Source organism: Nannospalax galili, unplaced genomic scaffold, assembly GCF_000622305.1.
Source record: "Nannospalax galili isolate Female #2095 unplaced genomic scaffold, S.galili_v1.0 scaffold1951, whole genome shotgun sequence".
NCBI lineage: Eukaryota > Metazoa > Chordata > Mammalia > Rodentia > Spalacidae > Nannospalax > Nannospalax galili.
In genome coordinates, this window is record NW_008329136.1 from 407,088 (window position 1) to 413,087 (window position 6,000).

Below are 6,000 nucleotides of genomic sequence, written 5' to 3' on the forward strand. Positions count from 1 at the left end.
CGCGGCATTGTATGGCACGGGTGCACTCACATACATGCAGGCAACACATTGTACACACAAAATTAAAAAAATAAATACATAGAATACTTTTTTAAAAAAACAACCATCTCCTCATCACCTCACATTTGCTCCTCCACCCTTACAATAGGGCTCTGTCCCCTCTGCTCCCTGAACCTGACTCCACAACTCACAGAATGTGCTCTGTCCACCTTCTAGCCTATGCCAACCCTTGACCCTGCCACCCACTCCTCCCTCTGCCCTTGGGACATTGTGTTCCCTGGGTTCTTCTCTACCTGCCTTTCTGCAGCTCTTTCTCAGTCCTCTTGGCTTTCCCACCTTTGCTGGGGCTCTGGGAGGATGCGCCCCACGGAATCCACACCAGGCTGACTCTTTTGTGCTGAGTGCTTTGACTACACCTGGAGGGGCCTTACCTCCTCTCTGTGATTCCTAATTGTCCATCCTGAGCCCCTCATCCTTAGCATGAGCATCAAAAATATACTGACAAATATCAACATCTCAAAATAAGATGACCAGAGCCCGCCAACCTCCAACCCAATGTGTTTTTTTCTGTTAATTAATGACACTACTGCTACCAATTTCCTGCTGTTGAAACTAATTCCCATTCCTACCCCACCCAACACCAGCATTCCCGTAGCTGATCCGTTATCAGTGCTTGAATGAGAATTGTCCTTGATAGGTTCCAAGTTGGTGGTGCTGTTTGCAGATGTTTGGGGGGTGTGGCCTTGCCAGAGGAAGTGGGTGGGCTTGGAGAGTTCACAGCCTTGCCCCATTTCCAGTTTGCTCTCTCTAGGTCTCTATTTTCTGTGCATGCTTGAAGATCTAAACACTTGGCTTCCTGTCTCAGTCACCTCTGTCGCCATGCCTCACCAAGAGGATGGGCTCTTATCCATCTGGAACCGTAAGCCAAATAAACTCTTCTATAAGTTGCGTTGGTTGTGGTGTTTTATCAGAGCAACAGAAAAGTAACAATACAGCGCTATAAGACTACCTCCTAAAATCCTTTTCTAGTCTTTCTTTCCCACCTCCGTGACCATTACCCTAACTCATCAACCTCCTTGTAAAGGGTCCTGGGGATGAAGCCATGGTGAATAACTTTTGCCCCCTTGGTCATGGTGTTAGGGTTAGGGTTAGGGTTAGGGTGGGAGTTCACAACTCAATGTCAATCTCTCTATGCTGCACCAATGGCAGGGTCCCGCAGCTGGCTGCTCCGAGCTCTCACTACTCAGTTCCCCCCCACAGCCTATTCATTGCTGTATGTCCCAAACCTAAGTCACAGGGATGTAATATATGTGTACTAGTGAGTACATGTACCACTTAGCCTAACACACCTCTACCAGAAACCCCATGCTCAACCAAGGAGCTGTGTTGCCAAGCAAGGCTTGGTCTTGCTGTCCCCACTGGCTCTGTTTAAGAGTGTGATCATATGATATTCTGAATGTGAGGACTACCGATCAAGGAGAGCAGACCTGGGTGAATGAAAGGCCTTTTGTTGTGTTCAGAGTCAGAGCCAGAGTGAATTTGTATATGCAAGCTGACCAACCTTGCAGCAGGAAGGGACAGGGAGGGGGAGACGGGACAGAGGATAGAGAGCCTGGCCAATGACAAAAGGATGCTGGGGGACCACAGAGGTGGCAGAAGTAGCAGACAGGAAGAAATCCCCAGCAGCTAGGATGTTCAATTTGAAGTTCTTGGCATTGTTGATAGAGGTGTCAGATTTAGAAAAGGGCAGGAAGGAGCGAAAAGAGAGGGGAACCCAAATATAAGTGGGTATTATCTGGCAACTTTTAATTGCTGTGATGTCAGTCTCTCCTATAAATTTCCAGTCAGGTCTATACTTAATGTTATACTGTGTAAAATGTAGAGTGTTTTGTGGACTTATGGAAGAGACTGAATTTGAGCTTTGGGACCACAGGGGCAGAACCAAGGACTCCGCAGGAGGGACTCGGAGCTATTTATAAACTGAGCAAATTCCATGAATTCAGGAACCTAAAACTATGGGTGATCAAAATAGGTAAGCACAAAAGGGGAACTCTTGGGAAGGAAGGGCTTGGAACTTTCCAAGGGCAGAGGCAGAGGGCTTCAGCAGTCTTATCTAGCAATCTTATCTCATCAAAAACTGATAGGAGCCAGATGTGCCCCTGCATGCCTTTAATCCCAGCATTCAAGAGGTAGAGGCAGGTGAATCTCTGTGAGGTCACCCCATCTACATAGCAAGTTCGAGGCAAACTGTGGCTACAGGGAACCCTGTCTCAAAAAGACCAAAAATAAAAAAGAACTGATAGGAGAGAGAGGCCAGCTGACACCTGGACTCACAACCGCAGTGCCTGTGTCACCACAGGTACCACTCTGGAGACCCAGGAGACACAACCACTAAATGTCTGCTTCCCACTCCACTCCCAGCTCTACAAGGAGGGTTAGAGATGAGGGATCACAGCACAGCCACAAATTCTTTAAACTGGTGGAGGTGCAGAGTAGGAATGGAAGTACAGAGGTGCTTTGATAGCCTGAGAGGTGGAGCAGCCCCAGGTTAGCACAAACAGACACATCTATCATGGGGAGCATCTTCCTGGGGAGAGACTGGGTTTTCACCAGCTTCTTTAGCTCCATCAAGCAACTGTAGCAGTTACTCAGCACTCTCCTCCCAGCTGCTCATTTTGGATGCGTGATCCTCAGGGCACAATTGGCCTGGCTGGCCACCATCCATTCCCCCTTCACACTCCAATACTGCTTAGCCTTCAGATATCACTGCAACCCTAGGGCCGAAACACTTTGAGAACCAGCTTGCATAGCCCTATTCCTGCCTCCTTTGCCTTTGGATAGGGTGCCCAGTCACATCAGCATTGGGTTCCCAATAAAGCACCAAGCTTACTCACTGGGAGGCCTGGGACCCTCAGCCTCAGGCTCTTCAAAGCAGGAATTTTGCAGGCTGTAGTGGTCAAATAAATGCTGGCAGGATATGCTGAAGACATGGAAGCAGGAGGATCACAAGTTCCAGGCCAGCCTAGGCTACACCTGGGCCAGTAAAATGGCTCAGTGGGTGAAGGTACTTGCTCCAAGCCTGATGACGTGAGATGAGTTCAAACTTCAGAACTCACATGGTAAAAGGAGAGAAATGACACCTGCAAGTTGTCCTCTAACCACCATACCCAAGTTATGGCATGCATTACCCCCCCAACAATAAATGAAAGATTATAGATGATAGATAGATATAGATAGATAGATGTAGATAGATAGATGATAGATAGATAGATAGATATAGATGATAGATGATAGATAGATAGATAGATATAGATGATAGATGATAGATAGATGATAGATAGATAGATAGATAATAGATAGATAGATAGATAGATAGATAGATAGATAGATAGATAGATGATAGAGATGATAGATGATAGATGATAGAATAAGGAATATGAAGCAGGCTTTGGAACCATTTCTGAACTTGTTTCTGATGAAACCCAAAGAAGTCAAATGACTTGTGCAAGGACACAGCTATTATAAGAGAAGAAAAGTGAAGGATAAACTTCTCATCTCATTCAGTCGAAAATTTCTTTTTACAGTGCTCATTTTGCCTCTTCCAGTTCAGAGTCAGTGAGAATTCAGACAGAGCATGAATCGCAACACGGGAGACACCTCTGTCCCAAGGCATACTGGGACATGTGCTCGTGGAGCTGGCTTCTCTTGGTGGTTACTTTCAGTTCATCTTTCTCTCATTTTCTAGGGGTCTCAAAGTACAAGCCTTGGGGTTCTGTGGCAGTGAGTCAAGGGCTTCCCAAGGGAGCAACACACCACTGTGAAGGTTCCCAGGGCCTCTTCCAGCCAAAGCACAGATTCTTCAACCTACCTCTAGGTGAATCGTCCACCAGGGAGTTCATGTAGCAAAGGGGCTTCGAGGCTTAAAAAAAAAATCCCTGCAGATCCATTTCCACTTAAGTAATAAATACTATATTAAAATAGTGAAATTATTTTTCCTTAAAAAAAAAAGCTATTGAGACTACTCACTAAGACAGCTTCCTTCAGACTTTCCTTTGGGCCCAGAACCCTGAGGCCCTGGATTCTAATCCCCTCATCCCATCTTTCCAATTCCCTCCTCCCCCTACCTTGGTGCCTAGGAAAAATCTGCTTCCTTAGTTTTGTGGGCCAACTACAGTGGCCCTGGCTCACCCCATGGTCTCATTTAAGGGAGGTGTGGGTTCCAGGAGGTGAATTCCTCCTTCCTGTGCTGGGCAGAGTCCACAGCTGGGCCAGAGGAGAAAAGAACTGAGACCAGTTGCTACCATGGTGGTATGGATTCAACAGGACTGCCAGATCTGATGTCACTGTTCTTGACTGGTCTTCCATTGCCTCTGGTAGACTCCAGCTCTAGTCCTCTGGCCTCCCCCTTGTACCTGCTGGCTTCCAGAGTTGTTAACAGAGGATACCTTCAATATGTAGGCATCTAGATTCTTGCCAAACTGCCAGGACAGATCCCTTACTTACCATATGACTTCCAGGAACCCAATTAAGCAAGCTGAGATCCAGAGAGCTAGAAAGGACAGGGCTGTGGTCAGTGAGGCTGCCCCACATGGTGGGTACAAGGGCTGAGATTCAGTGGACACTGCACCAGCCCAATTGCCCTCAGAAAACAAGCCTCTTGGAGGAAATCTGCCCATCGTCGCATGGCTCTGAGACTAAATTCAAATTCACGGACAGGATGGATTATGTAACCAGGGGCAACGGTTCCTCTTGGCCTCACTCCAGCACTTTGTTATTAGAAGCAGCTAAGACCATTTACTGAGTTTATTACATTCCAGACATTCTGCTAAGCACTTTATGTGCATATTTGAATCAATCATACCTAAATTTGAGTGTTATTTTCCATTTTTCTTTGTTTTATTGATGTGTTAGTTAACACATGGTGGGACTGGGTAACTCTCAGGATTACCCAGTCAATACTTGACATGAACTTGAGTCTAAACAGCTCCATCCAACCCCACTGCTTCAAATTTGGGAAGGCCCCTTATGGTCACCATTTGCGGCCCCCCTCTACGCCCCCACCACCTTCATTGCTTCCAATTTCCACTTTTTCCCTGTCCTTGTCAATCTCTCCTGACCTTCCTTTTCTAGCAGCTTCTCCAGGGCTTGTTTCTCTGTGGGCTCCCACATAGAACAAGCTCCTCAGTGAACCAAACTCTGAGGGGCCCTTGGTTGAGCCCTCAAAGTCCTAGGCCCTTCCATGTGTGTGTCTGCATCCAAAGCTCTGTACAATCTAACCTTTGATAATCTTCATGCTATCTCAGCATTGGCAAGAAGATTTGTAACTTTGCTATGTCATCCGTATGTATTAGACACATTCTTAATCGCCTTATCTGTTTCCTCATCAACCCAATGTTGATAATACTTGCACAAATCTCTAAGTGTTGTTGTAAGGATTAAAGTGACACATGTAAACCACGTAACACAGTGCCAAATGCATGCATGTGAGTTATTAGTGGGCGTGATTGTTTCATTTTAGTCTGCTCACTAACGCAGGAAAGTATACAATACATTCTAGAAAGAATCCTATAACGAAGGTGGAATTTTTGAAGTGCTGGTATTCGAGGGCTCAGCACTGGGTGTGTGAAAAACAAGCCAGCAGCCTCCACTCCCTGGGCTTCAAGATAATCTAGCTGTATGTCACAGGAGGCCCTGGGAGATAAGAGATAAAGAACCAGGGAGTCTTCATTAAACTGCCAGGACAGATCCCCTACTTAGGAACATTTATCCTCCCACAGTTTTAAAGAAATTGAACCAGATGAAGATTTTTTTCAAACTTTAAAAAAAAATTTTATTATTTTTATTTTATGTGTATGTGTGTATTGCCTGCATGTAGGTAAGTGCGCCCGTGTCATGCAATGCCCCTGGAGGTCAGAAGAGGCTGTCGGATCCCCTGGAACTGGAGTTACAGACAGTTGTTAGCTGCCATGTGGGTGCTGGGATTCGAACCCAGGTCTTCTG